Source organism: Camelus ferus, chromosome 8 (genome assembly GCF_009834535.1).
Source record: "Camelus ferus isolate YT-003-E chromosome 8, BCGSAC_Cfer_1.0, whole genome shotgun sequence".
Taxonomy (NCBI): Eukaryota; Metazoa; Chordata; class Mammalia; order Artiodactyla; family Camelidae; genus Camelus; species Camelus ferus.
Genome location: NC_045703.1, coordinates 9,516,736 through 9,531,881, shown reverse-complemented (window position 1 = coordinate 9,531,881; position 15,146 = coordinate 9,516,736). Strand labels below are relative to the sequence as shown.

Here is a 15,146-nt window from a genome sequence, read left to right as displayed (position 1 = left end):
TCATGTTTTAGAGATCATCTCATTCTATTTTGTTCTATTGAAAACATCTGTTTATATAATTACAGCTTGCTGTTCTCAAACTGGTACAGAATTTAGCTTGCTCTTTGCAGTGATTCTTCCTACTGAAAATGTAAGCAAGACTAATATATTCCACAGTGATAGTTGTTGAAATCTTGGTATATCAGTGTTTCACTGATTTATTACTGATATCAAAGACATTAAGTGGGCTTAATCAACCATCTCCATTAGTTGTGAACTTAGAAGACAGTAGTTGAACTTCATAGCTAATTTAGAATATCATTTTAGCCAACAGTTTTTGCTTTTCCCATCTAAAGGCTTTTTTTTAAAAGCAATAGTTTTAATATATAAAATGTATATGTCTAAAATATAAAGACACTAATTGTTTAAATTGATTTTTCCACTGAAAGCTGAAAGTTAATATTAATTGAGCCAGCATCTGAAGAAGGTGAAGTAAAAGCAAGTTACTTCATGTTAATGTTGTAGTTAACAGTTGCAAACTCTAAATAATTGAATATTTTGTTTCTTCTTAAGCTGTGATTTCATTCATTTCACTGGCCTTTCATAACTGTTCAGTGACTCCGTGTTGCTAACAGCAGGAAGTAAAATTTGGGAGTCCCAGCTCTCTGCGGTGCCTTTAGCCTCTATTTTCACTTAAGCTACATCCATTACTTTTTGTTAGATGCTGTCGGCCCAAGAATCTGTGTGCTTTGAGCTATGCGTGTGTGTGGTTTTTATCCTCCTGGACTTAACTCCGGGCTGCTGCGCTTGAGACTCTCCATCTGGGGCTCTTCCCCCACATATATCTGCGTAACTGTCTCCTTCAGGGCTCTGCCCAGATGCTGTTTTATGTGCTGTGTTCCCTGACTGTTGTATTTAAAATAGCATCCCCACTTTTTTCTCAGCACTTTGTGTTCTCCTTACATACTTAATATTTTTTCCTCCATGGCCTTTATTACAACCTGACATCCTAAACATTTAATAACTTGTTTATGTGTGTGTGTCTCTCTCTCCTCACTGGACTATATAGTTCATGAGGGCACTTTCATCTCTTCTTTTTCCATGCTGTGATCCCCAGCGTCTAGAAAGTTCCTGGCACTTAATGAATAATCAGCACATTTTTGATGACAATGAGTCAATAAGTGAGTGAATGAACCACTAACCTTCGAAGTCCTTTCTGTATCTGAAGCTCACCCATCTTCCCAGGCCCACCTCCAGGTACACTGCCTTCACGAAGCTGCCTTTGACTGAGGCCGCCCCCCACTGCTTCAATTCATCCCGATCTTTTTTCCTCCTCTGAATCTGCGGCATTTTCGTATTAGTATAGGAGAGAATTTTCTAATAGGTAAAATTGCACATGGTTGGAGTAAGCTGCAAGTTGGTTTCATTCTATTACTTGAAATGTTTCTGTAGTGAAGGATGGCCTTGTCAGTAAAGGGGACTAGGATTACCATTCATAGTTCTCTTTGTACTAGATGCTTTAATTTCAAGGGACCCTAAAAGGTGTAGATGAAGTTGCCCTACCCTGTAGTTGTGGAAACTGACGTTAGAGAGGTTACGTAATTTGTCTGTAGTTCCAGAGCCATCAGTGTCTAATTCTAACCCACGAGCCATTATGCTGCCTTCAATGAGTAACCACTTCATGAACTCAAAGTTTCTTGTTTTTTGGCGGGGTTTGATGGTGGGGGGGTTTGGTTTACTTATTTCCTTACTTAAATGGAGGTACTGGGGATTGAACCCAGGACCCCAAGCATGCTAAGCACACTCTCTACCACTGAGCTACACCCTCCCCCCTCAAGGCCCCTTATGATTGTGTGAAGTGTGGAATTTGGCATTTTTACCAAGGGATGAAGGCCTGAATGGGGCAGAGTGACCACGCTTGGTTAGGGAAAGAAAAAAGTTTAGAAAGTTTTGGATGATGGTATGGTTAGAAACACCAAGAGGGAAACAAAAGCACCAAACGTTACCATTCTGTTCAGATAGTGATCTGGTAGGTAGGTCAAGGTGTTGACAACAAAGTTGGTAGATTTTATTTTGATTTAAGAAACATTTATTGTTGGGGTTTATTGCTTTAGTTTTTGTTTTTATATGATCCAAGGGATATTATTTAAAAATTAAAATGAAAAATCTTAACTATTTAGGCATTCTCCCGAGGGTAAATAGCTAGCGTGTTTAATTAGGGTATATGTTAATTAAAAGGTGATACTTATTAAGAGCCTCCTCTGTGTCAGTTACTATGTTTTATGCAGATTGTCTAGGTTTTCTGCAACCATTATTGTCAAATTTGTGTTTTCAACACCATTTCACAGATAGGGAAGCTAAACTTAGGGAGGGTGTGTCCAGACACACAGTGAAGTGGGGGCATCAATGATGGCCTTGCATCTTGTGTCTCTGAGACACACTGAGAAAAAATTTTTTTACGTGGGGAATCAGTACATGTTACATGTGACTGAAGAAGTGTTTCTTTTTTAAAAAATTAATTTATTTTTTGTTGAGGGGGGAGGTAATTAGGTTTGTTTATTTATTTTTAGAGGAGGTACTGGGGATTGAATCCAGGACCTCATGCATGCTAAGCATGCGCTCTACCACTTGAGCTATACCCTTCCCGCAAGAAGTGTTTCTTGAATAGTTTTTATTCTTACTGTGATGTGCACACTGCCCTGTTTTGGATTGCTGTGTTTACCCCAGAATGGATAGGACACATTACTGGTCATTATCTGCAGTCTGATACATCTCTGCTGTGACTCCCTGACTTTATAGAACAGTAACCCACTTTTGGCTTCTTTACTTTGTTCTTTCATGCCTTTACCTGCTATATTATAACTCCAACATGTATCCTGGCAGCAGAAACAGAAAACCTAAGTCTTTATAGTTAAAAAAAAAAAAGTTATTTTCCCAAGCTGATTTTTATTTTAAGTTAAAACTAATGAACAAATTCTTTGTTTTTAGTGAAGATCATATTTACTGAGAACACATGTTTTGAGCTTGCCTTTCCTCATGGTTTCATGGCAAACACACAAACCATATTAAGGTGTTGTTGAGAGAAACTTCTGTCTGGCTGCTCAGTGGATGATCCAGTAAATCATTGTAGGTTCTGTTTAAAATAGAGACATCAGTGGGTCCATCTGACTGGGCCAGTTGTACTGCCAGTTTTTCTGTTTGCTTTTCTGTACACTTAAAATATTTTCATACTTAAAATTTTTTTAAATTGTATAACCCTACTTATATTTTGAATGCTTTTGTATTAGTGAACAAATGGAAAAGAAAATGCCAGGTGGTGCCCATCATTAATCAAGATTATGACGCCCACATCGTTTTCTGAATTATTTTAAGTTAGAGTATTGTTAGAATTCTGGCAAGAATATATAAATGGATAATAAATGGCTCTAGAATTCAGGAATGAGAGAAAAAGTGGAATAATTGAGTTGCTAATATATAGGCCCAGGATGTATTAAATAAACCAGTGTTCAGGAATAGTTTCTGGAATTTAATCACTGGGAGTTAGAATAATATTAGAGTAAAATTTAGGATTAGGAAACTAGCAGTTTGTATTTGGCCAAATATATTTGTTTTTCTTTGTTCTGAGTTTTCCTGTGATTAATTAATCGATGGCTTTTGATTATCAACTACTTTTGACATTAATAATTTCTTTTGTTATAAGTTAAGTTTTGATAGTATTAAAGTAACTTTATTCCAGTTATACTATACTGAAATTTAGATTTACCAGATTTTGTTGTATTTTTATCACATAAACATGCAACATTTTGAGATTAATTTTAATTTGACAAAATGAGTAAACTTCATTTCATCTCTGAACATGTTTAGTTGTAACCACTCTAGAATTTTCATGAGTTGTCTGTGATGGAACTTATGATTTACTATTTTGATAACAAAAGGATGTTGAACTCAAATTAGTAACACCAAACAAAAATTTATATTAGACATATTTTAAGTTAAAAGGAATGACAGGTGACTTTTTCCAGGTTTACTGAGCTGTCATTGACATACACCACTGTGTAAGTTTAGCTGGTACAGCGTAAGTTTTGTTGTGCATACGTTGAGAAATGAGTCCCACGGTACTCTGAGTTAACATCCATCATCTCACATAGATACATATATATGTGTATGTATTTTTCCTTGTGATGAGAACTCTTAGAATCTGTTCTTTGACAACTTCACATTATACAGCAGTGTTAACTATAGTTGTCATGCTGTACATTACGTGCCCAGGTCTTATTCATCTTATAACTGGAGGCTTGTGCCTTTTGACCCCCTTCATCTAATGAGCCCTGTAACTACAAATCTGATCTCTTTTTCTGTGAGTTTGCTTGTTTTTTGATAAGTGATATTGATTGTTTTGAAAGTCAGTTCTGAAAGCCTCTTACTGTTGCCTTGGCCAAAAGAAAACAATACAGAACACTTATTTTTAAAAGTGCACTGTTCTGGCGTATAAAAAAGCTTGAAAATAGACATCTAAAACCTAACATTAAAGATGTATAAATCTAATACATTTTCAAGTCACTTTTTTAGGTATTGACTGTTTCTAGTTATATCATTTAAATAGAACTAAGATTTTTTTTTTTTTCAGTATACTAGGAAGAAATATTTCGGTATTGATTCTCATTTTTCCTGGGCATATCCTCTTAAAAGATTAGATACTTGAGAATTTTAGAAGCTAATATACTAAATTTTAAGAAGTTTCTCTAACATATCTATTTTGGTGCTGTTTATTGGGAAAGAGAAAGTGACTTGCCGCTTGCTGATTTTCACATAGCAGATTCCGTAAAAGAAATGACTAAAACAGAGAACTTCTTTTATTGCTCCCCTCTCTCCACAGACTCTTTCCAATGCTTCTGTTTTTCCCTTGGTCAGTGTTAATAGGGTAAATGAATACACAGTCTCCTCCCATTTCAGCTTACATTTCTTTGTTCAGTGGTAATGGGGCAGAGTAGCATGTATAGCCTTACTTCAGTTTTAAGCTTGAGGGGATTCTTGAGTCTGAGTTGGTTCCCAATGCCTCATTTGCTTTTTGCCCCTAGACCCAGACTATACTTGTATTTCTGATAACTGTGATCCACTGTTCTCAATGGTATTCCTCTCCCAAGGTTTTCCAGTTAGAGAATCTACTAATTTTGTCTCTGCTGTGGAATGTGTACATAAATCTTTTTGAGGTTTTCAGAAAGTTCATTCTGCCATAAACTAGGAAGCAACAGAAGAATTAACAAAATGAGAAGATAAATTGAAATGCTGGAAGTTTCTATGAACTGATTATGCTGATCCATTCCTGGAGACTCTTAGTAGATTGTTTCCAAAACAGCCATTTAAGAATATTTCATAGGACAAGTACTTGATGTAAGGATGTAAAAGTCACCTTCACAGGCAGGGTAAAAAGCAAACAAAACCTCTGTGGTATTTCTTAAACATGCCTAAAACATTTCTTGTGCCTTAATCTTGAGGGAGGAAGGCATCTCCTCTTCCTCAGTCCTCTGTGCAGCCTGTCCCCTTGCCCTCATTACTCCTGCCCGGGTGCTGCATGGTCTGTTCCCCTCCCGCCTCAGGTCTCTAGTCAAGTACAACTTTTCCTGACCAAAGAGCAGCTCCCTCTCCCTTGCCTGTTTCCACCTGTACTCTCCCTGTCCATTTTCCCTTTATTTTCTTATGTAATGTTTACTGCCATTGACACACACTGTTACTTTAAAAAAAATACTTTTTATTGATGTGTAATTGATTTACAGTGTCAGTTTCAGGTATACAGCAAAGTGATTCAGTTGTACATATACATACATATATACATATTTTCTTTTCAGATTCTTTTCCATTACATGTTATTACAAGAAACCGAATGTGGTTCCCTGAGCTATGCAGTAGGTCCCCGTTGTTTATCTATTTCATATATAGTAATGTTTGTCTTAATCCCCAACCCTTAATTCATCCCTCCCTGACACACTGTTCCTTTACATGTCTGTTTACTGTGTACCGCTTCCCACTGGAATATGAACTCCAGGAGAGCAGGAGTTTATCTGTCTTGTTCATACTGAATCCCCAGAGTCTCGAACACTAGTACCTTGAAATGGAGGGCACTCAGTAAATACTTGGTGGGTAAATACATGTGCTGCTCTTCTGAGTCCAAGAGACTTAAAAAAAAAAAAAGCAATTCTAATTCCAAGGGAATTATTTAAACATTACAGCTTAAATGCCATCATTCGGAATAGAAAGGTTTTTAAATTTCTTTATTCTAAAACTAATCTTTCAGAAGTTTTATTTTATGTTACTAGTTTGGTTTGGCATAAGATTCTTACCGGATGAAGATACTGAAGAGTGATGACTGCTGTGTGTTAAAGGGAAATTCTTTTAAAAAACTTAAACAGAAACATTCTTTTCTTATTATTTAATGTTAGTCTGGTTTTAGACAAATTTCAGGAGAAGTAATTAATTACTTAAGGTAGGACATGTCTATGAGTTCCTTTTCAAGTGACCACAATTGCTTGACCTGTGTGAATGCTTCATATTCTAGCCACCAGGAAATGATTAAAACAGCACGTGGAACCTTTCCTCTCATCAGCAGTGTAATGACTCTGAATGTTGGAAAGTTGTGCAGAAACTGTCAGGTGTTATCCGCACTTGTCATGTTTCACTGCTACTGATGCTGCTTTATAGGACCCGTGAATGTGAGGTAGATGAACAGTAGACAGGTAGGTGGATCATGCCAAAATATGTTACTTTCTGATTTTTAAAAAAGGATATTTTAAAGAACATTTTGTTTCCTTCTTAGTAAAATATTGTATGTTAAAATATTTAGTGTTTTAAAAAGTGAACTAAAACGGAAACTGTAACAGAACACTCTTTGACATAAATCGCAGCAATATTTTTTTAGGTCCGTCTCCTAAAATAAAGGAAATAAAAGCAAAAATAAACAATAGGATGTAATTAAACTGAAACGCTTTTGCACAGCAAAGAAACCATCAACAAAATGGAAAGACAACAGACTGAGTGGGAGAAAATATTTGCAAATGATGCGACTGATATGGGATTAATATCTAACATATGTAAACAGTTCACACAACTCAACATCAAGAAAAAGCCAGTTTAAAAAAATCCAAAAAAATTTAAAAGAACTGAATAGACATTTTTCCAAAGAGGAAATGCAGCTAGCCAATAGACACATGAGAAGATGTTCAACATTACTAATCATCAGGGCAAAAGCATAATGAGATATCACCTCACACCTGTCAGATTGGCTATCATCAAGAAAAACCCAAATAACAAATGTTGGTGAGGATGTGGAGAAAAGGGAACGCTAGTACACTGTTGATAGGAATGTAAGGTGGTGCAGTCACTGCGGAAAACAGTATGGAAGTTTCTCAAAAAACTAAAAATAGAACTACCATAAGACCCAGCAATTCTACTCTGGGTATATATATCTGAAAAAAACAAAAACACTATTTTGAGAAGATAACATGCACCCCAGTGTTCATGGCAGCACTATTTACACTAGCCAAGATGTGGAAACAACCTGAGTGTTCATAAACAGATGATTGGATAAAGAAGATGTAAGATATATATAAAATATATATATGAATACTACTCAGCCATAAAAAGAAGGAAAGTTTGCAATTTGTAGAGAAAGACAAATAATGTATGATATCACTTATATGTAGAATCTAAAAATACAACAAACTAGTGAATATAACAGAAAAGAAGCAGATTACTAGATACAGAGAACAAACTAGAGATTACCAGTGGGGAGGGGGGACGTGCAACACAGGGGTCAAGGGTGGAAGGTACAAACCATTGGGGGTGAGGCAGGCTCAAGGATGTGTTGTACAACACAGAGAATATAGCCAGTATTTTGTAATGGCTATAAATGGAGTGTAACCCTTAAAAGTTGTAGGAAAAATAATTTAAAAAAAAGAAAAAAAGTAAACTGAACATTCTGTTGAGTATGTTTGCTGGAAGAAACTGTTTTAAAACAGCTGTTGTTGAAATAGTATTAATGGCACTTCTAGTTAAACTTTTGGGTTTAGTTATGGAACCTTTTTAATGTGATCTGCATCTGTGTCATCTTGGCTGACGCTTCTGTGAGTGCCAGGACTCCACATCCTGGGGTCCCCTCTGGGATCTCCTGAACTTCAGCCCGCTGCTTCTACTCCTGGCCACCATTCTTTCTTTTCTGGTAAAGTAAAAAGCAGTAAAAGGAATGCATGATATTGCATGTCCACGTTTAAAGAAATGTATGTATTTTTTTAAGCAGCCTTTTGAGATATAATTTACATGCTATAAAATTCACTTATTTTAAATGTATAATTCAGTGATTTTTAGTATATTTACAGAGTTTTGCAGTTATCACCACTATCAAGTTTTAGGACATTTCTATCTTGGTCGTCCCCGAGGAGACTGGCCCCTAACCTCGCTGACTGTGAGCAGTGAAAAGCTGGTCAGTGCTCTGGGGTGAGGAACAAAGGGCCTGTGTTAGCGGAAGGGAAGGGGCTCCTTCCTTGTTACATGCTTGGTCATGGACATGTGTTGGTGTAGGTGGTTTCTCTTTAGGATCCTTTTACTGTTCGGTGTGTCTCCCTTTCCCTAGGAATCTGCTCCTGTGGTACTGCCTTGTGAGTCACCTTTTACATCCCAGGTGATTTTGCCCTCCCCCTCTTCTCTGTTCCCCCTGGATCAGAATTCTCTATCCTTTGCAATTTCCTTCTTCAACGAATCAAACCAAACCAAATCCAGTTCTTACTGCCTCTATTCTGGTGTATCATCAGGAAAGAGATAAAGTGAACTTATAATAATGTGCGAAGAAATGGTACTTCTAGAAAGATGAACAGGTTATTTGCATCTTTAAATCTGTTATTAGCTTCAGTAGAAAGTGACTTGGCATTTCAAAAAATTGACATTATAGAGTAAACACAGTCAGCCCATGCATGGGACTTTTGTTTGGAAGGATGGAATTACTACAGTAGGAGACGCAGGGTATTCACAGTTGCATTTTGGGACCTGGCCGTGGCATCCTCTTACCTCGCTAGAAAGAGGAGAGAGTTTTCCCTTGTTTTTGAACCTAATTTTCTTAGTCTTGAAACAGTGTAGTAATATTACCCACTTCGTGTGTTTGTTAGGATTAAATTAGACAGTGTTTCTGGAAATACTTGCGGATTCATTAAGATGCTAGTTCCCTCTAAAAGTACTTTCCTGCTCGTTTTGGCAGCAGTGACTCAGGGTCCTAGTTATCATTTGTAAGCTGGAGACTGCCTGCATTTTTATATCGGATGTTGTATTGGGTGCAGAGCACGCAGAGATCAATGAAATGAAGTCCCTTTGCTCAAAGAGATCACTGTGTCACAGAAAAGATAGCTTAAACAATGAACTGTAAATCACTGTGATAAATGTTATTTAGAAAGTGTTGGGGAATTGGAGAAGGCTTTAAATCTTAAAAGGAAATTACTGTTAGCACTTAGTGATTATTTTCTCTGTTCCTCATTGTATGTTATTTTCTATTTGTAAAAAATTGAAAGAAGTTGTTCTGTTTGCTAGTCTGTCATAGTAATCAGAAACTTAAAAGAAGTTTCTTCTCAGAATAGCATACAATTTCATCAAATGGTATGAAGTCTGCAAGGCAAGTTTAATGAGTTCTTGGTAAAATTCCTGTTCTTTTTTAGTTATATAGTACATTTTTACATTATTTAGATTTATAATTTATCATTCACTAAACCTCATTTTTTCTACTTTCTTTGGAGTTTCTGTGTCTTTATCTGAAAGTTAGTAGTTACTTTACTTTACAAATTTATGTGTATATATATCAAAACTTTAAAAAAGTCAAGTCAGTATTTAAATAAAAGAAACGTAGCAGTACTCAGGTGCTGCAGTATTGTATTTCTTGGCTCCAGCATTACAGCATAGCTGAAACTCTTCAAGGTGGGAGGGGCCCTACTGTTCACTTACACCTTGTTCAGACCCAACCTGCTGTAATTGGACTTCCACTTCAGAATCACCTCAGGTGCTGCCGTCTCTGCAAAGCCTGTTCTGATATCGCTGGCCTGCATTCGCCTTTTCCTCTTGTGTGTTCCCCCATCATTTGCACTTACACTGTAACCACTGAATGACCTCCTGGATTGCAGGCTCCCTGAGGGTAGGACCTGTGTTTTGTCTTTTTCATCTAATACCTTGGTGAAAACAGACACATAATACATACTTGGTGATTTAAATTGAATCTGGAAAACTAAGGTTTGATGAAAATGTGCTTTATTATTCTTAAATACGTCTTTTAAAATTTTAGCCCTGAAATAAGGGATAAATCTCTGGTATGTTCTAATTACTGCCGCCAACATGCAGATATGATGCATATTGGATTAGGTAGATTATAGGTTTAGCTACTGTAACAAAAAGACCTGGAAGTACTGTGGCTTAAGCAGGATGGAAGTTTATTTCTCCTTCTCAGTAGTCTGCAGATGAACCATCCACTGTGGATAGAGTAGCTCTGCCCTCTTCAACATGAGGCTTTCAGATCCAAGGTAGCACGTTCATGTCTTCTCATCTTCTCAGCTCATGGGGAGGGAAAGAGGCCAGGGAAATGCATGCTCGGTATGGTTAATGGCAGAACACGTAATTTTAGCTCACCTTCCATTGGTTAGAATTGGTCACGTGGCCACGCTTCGCTGCAGGGGAGGCTGAGAAATGTAGTTTCTATCCGAGTAGCCACATTTCTAGCTAAAACTTTGGGGCTTTTCTTATTGAAAGGAAGGATGGCAAATGCGTATTAGAAAGAACAGTTTCTGCCTGATGTTTTTTGCTTTTGTTTCTATTTTTTTTTATAGACTAATTTTTTTAAAAAACTTTTTTATTGAGTTATAGTCATTTTACAATGTTTGGTCAAATTCTAGAGTAGAGCACAAGTTTTCAGTTATACATGAACATACATATATTTATTGTCACACTTTTTTGTTTCTATTTTTAAATGAATAGATAGATTGCTTCAGGTATCAAAGAACCTGTGTGTTTGACTAAGTCATCAGACTTAGCTGATTTTTTTCTTTTGTTGCCTGTTCCCTTATCTAGACCTGTTCCCTTACTGTGGGTGACGTGGGCCATATAGGGCCTTCCCGGTGGAAGCTTTACCATTTACCTTTGTAGACATGACTATTAGATCGAAAAATAACAGGTCCCTGTTGTGGCATATTCTGTGAGACAAGCTGTTGTGGGCTGCAGACAGCTCCTGTAAAGCAAAGGAGAACGAAGGCATGAAGTCCTATGGAAAGGCTTTATGGAGGTACGGGACTCGAGTTAGGCCTTAAAGATGAGGCAGGACTTGTATATCACGGGCTGAACATTCTAGGCAAGGGAAACAGTGTTCAGGAAAGTTTCAAGACTGGACAACTGAGTTATATTCAAGGGAAAGCAATGAGCCTTGTTCTGACTTCTTAGTAACCGATTGTCTCCCCGAGTGTGTCCACTGGAGTAGTCCAAAATGAAGTTGACTTAAGAAGGATCAAGATTATAGATGTGTTAAAGGTTTGGATTTGGAGACTGAAATGGTGAAAGTTTAACTGGGTAATAGAATTCAGAATGGGTAAAGCCCCTCTCTCCTCCCCTTCCTCCCCCTAACCTGGTGATGGACTTCAGAGTGATTGAATTCCCTCCCTCCCTCTTCTCTGCCTGACCTCTGTGAGTTACCCGTGTGTCCAGATGTGCTGTCCTAGCTTCGTTCTTCTTGACTTCTCTGAAATTTTTGACACTGTTGACCATCTTTTCTTTAAAACTCTGGCCTTCTCTTATTTTGCACTGCTTTTCATTTTCTCTGTGAGACTCAATAGTCTGCCTTTTTTTGCTTTTTGTTCTTGAGGCCGCAACTGTCATCTTGAAGAAGATCCTCATATATGTCTCCAGTTTGAACTTTAGTCTTGTAATTCCTAACTGCTTGCTGGACATTTTCATCTCAGTGTGTCACTGTTATTTAAAGCACTCAACAGATTTTCTGCAGAGCTTTCTGACTGTACAAGGGCTTTGATGCTTTCAATCCCAGATTTAAAGCAGAACTCACAGACATCTTTGGTCCTCCCTTCTCCGTTGTCCCTGCGTCTCCCAGTCAGTACGGCTTGTCAGTTCTTGCTGGTGGTTCTCACACGTGTTCATTTCCATTCTTATTGTGGCTACATTTATCAGTCTTGTAACAGAGCGTGTTTAGATTGTTAGTGTTCCCTAAGTGTTCACCAATGATGGATGAGTCAAGGTGGTGACATTAGTGAGACCAGATAATACCTTCTGTTCCTAGAGCTTTGCTTTAGTGTGGTTGTGATTATGAGCTGACTAGTATTACTTTGTTGATATTAGCTTATTTGTGTTGTGTTTAATGAGATGGTGATACTTAAAATTACCCATGTTTGAATTCTAGATAAACGTGGACTTTTTTTTCCCTCAGCTGATTTAATTCTTAGTTTGTTGAAATCAATTTTCAGTTTAAGTCACATACTCAATAAGAATAAAGTATGCTGAATACTTGAAGGCTTTGTCAGTATAATCTAGAACGGGGCGGGGGGTGATGTCAGCATCATGGCAGCGTGAGACCTCCCTGTGCTTCTCCCCCTCCACCCACCAGCAGTGAAACTCCGTAACTCAACGTGGGTTCCTCTGCCCAGCACCCCAGGACGCGCGAGAGCCCCACCCATCTGTACACCTGACGGCCCTGGACTCCCAGCCGGATGGAGGACCGGGTACAGCAGGGAAGGCGGTGTCCGCGACCCTGGCTCCCCTAGCTCCCCTCTCCTCCCCAAGGCAGCAGAGCTGGCCGCCCAGGAGACCCCGAACCAGAGGAGGCGCCGCTCTCCCGGGTCCCAGGTGGTCACCCAGTGACAGCAGCGACCCTGGAGGAGTGAGCGCAGCGGCGAGGGCACTAGGCGGTGGGGTGGGAAGTGCGGACCCTCGGGAACCGGGAACTGGTGACCCTCGGGAACCGGGAACTGGTGTTGCGGCGCCACCTGCTGGAAGCAGGTGTTCACTCCTTCAGATGCACTGACAGTTCCGAGAGGAACCTCGGTAACACGGCTCGTCGTTGTCGGGAGAAAATGACAGTCTCCAGAAACCACACTTAAAGTCACGAACTCGTGCAGCCTCTGACTGATAGAGAATGCATGGGCGCTGTCGTGGAGGAACTCGGCGGGCCGGAGAAAACCCAGAAAGGCGCTTCCGTGAGCTCAGGGATAAAATTAGTGAGGGGAAGGAATACCTTACGGAGGAGCGTGAGACTCTGAAAAGGAACCAAATTCTGGAGCTGAAGGACTCAGTAAAGGAGATGAAGAATGCATTTGAAGGCGCTGCAAATAGAGCAGACTGTATGAAAGAGAGAATTTGTGAACTCAAAGATAGCAAAATAGAAATGATACAGGTAAAAGAGAAAAGAGAACTAAGTTCTTAAAAATGAACAGATTTCACAAGAATTATCCAACTCTTTTCGGAAGGGCAACGTTACGAAAATAGGTTTCCCAAAAGGAGAAGAAAGAGGAGAGCAGAGAGTTTATTTAAAGAAACAGTAGCTGAGAACTTCCCAGACCTGAAAAGGAACAGAATTGTACAAGTCCGTGAAGTGAAGAGAACATCTAGTTACCACATCGCAGAAAGACCTTCTCTAGGACACATTATTTTAAAACTGAAAAGTCAACGACAAAGAATTTTAAAGGCAGCCAAGAAAAAAATGGATGGTAACCTACAAAGGAACCCCAATTAGACTATTAGTAGATTTCTCAGCAGAGACTCCAGAGGCCAGGAGGGAGTGGAATGACATTCTCAAAATGCTGAAAAATAAAACTGTCAGCCAAGAATATGCTATCCAGCCAAATTACCCTTCAGATCCGAAGGAGAAATAAAGGCTTTCTTAGACAAAGCTGAGGAAGGTCATCACCAGTAGACCTGCCTTACAAGAAGTGTTGGAAGGAGCTCTTCAATGAAAGGGCAAAAGCACACAAAACTTTGAGTAAAGTGATAAATAGAATCAGAAAATTACAACTCTGTCAGAATAGGTTGTTAAGCACTTATATCATAAAGGTTAAAAGGAAAGAAAGCATTAAAAAAACAAAACAAAACCCCCAAAACCAACTATAGGAACTTCGATTTGGCAAAAAAAATCACAACACAAAAAGGAATAATTTGAGACAACGGAAGCATAAAAGGAGAAGAGGAAAAGGATGTAACCCACATAGGCAAATGAAGATGGATGCTCTCTGCAGCAAGGACTGTTTTCTCTCTGAGACCTTTTGTACAGAGAATGATCAAGAATCTTGCTGCTCTTAAGTGTGGTCTGTGGAAAGCAGCATGGGCAGCCAGGGTTGCTGGTTGGGATGGCGGAGTCTCAGGCACCGTCTGGGGCTACCCAATTAGAATCCGCATTTCACAGTGTCCCCAGGGAGGTGCTCGCACATCAGAGTTTGAGAGGCGCCGATCTGGAGCTGACTGTGCATTTCTTTAACTTTATTTAGTTTGAGACTTAGCTGCTAAAATAATTAAACCCTCCAGCTGTTTATCTTCTTGTGTTTGTTTACCTTGGATTTTTATGTAGATGTCAGAGCAGATTGTTGTAAGAGTTACAAAGGATGGAGAATAGCGGGGGTGGGGGTGGGGTGGGGAGGGAGGTCTAGCCAGAGAGGTCCCAATGCCCTCTCTGGGTAGGCAGCATGTGCCCTGAGGCCCACGGGGCAGAGTCAGCTGGGCACCCCAAGGCCTGGATGGAGCATCTGGCGCAGAAGAAGCAAGGCATGTGTGCGTGGGAGTGCAGTGATGAACTTGGAAGAGGCAGTATCGCCTTTTCTGTGGGGCCAGGGTCCTAGCCAGCGAGTGACGCTTTTCATTACATGGCCTCGTCTGTCCTCCCTGAAAATCTCCCAGTTTCTCTCATGCTCTGCCCTTCAGCCATACCAGAGCCCCCACCATCGCTCACCTCATTGAGCCTTTGCCAGCAGTGTGTCTTGGCCTATTCTATGCTGGTTGCCTACTTGTCAGCCTTGGGACTTCCGCTCAAGCTTTGCCTCCTCTGAGACGTGTGTGCCTTCCAGCAGACTTGGTCTCTGCAGTTAGGGTACCCCTTGCCTCTTACCTATATCACATTGTGCTGACATTGATGACTGTATTTAGTGTTCATCCATGTTGAC

At 39.3% G+C, this 15,146-nt stretch overlaps 1 protein-coding gene and 1 long non-coding RNA gene across 3 annotated transcripts in view; both read left to right on the top strand.

The window, feature by feature from the left end:
- SMAP1 (small ArfGAP 1) overlaps positions 1-15,146 on the top strand; it is a 176,288-nt gene that overhangs the window by 77,220 nt on the left and 83,922 nt on the right. The window lies entirely within an intron of this gene.
- Positions 6,132-14,558, top strand: LOC116665260. The gene is made up of 3 exons (XR_004321791.1): positions 6,132-6,142; positions 6,417-6,420; positions 13,226-14,558. It is a non-coding gene; the product is annotated as an uncharacterized LOC116665260 (long non-coding RNA).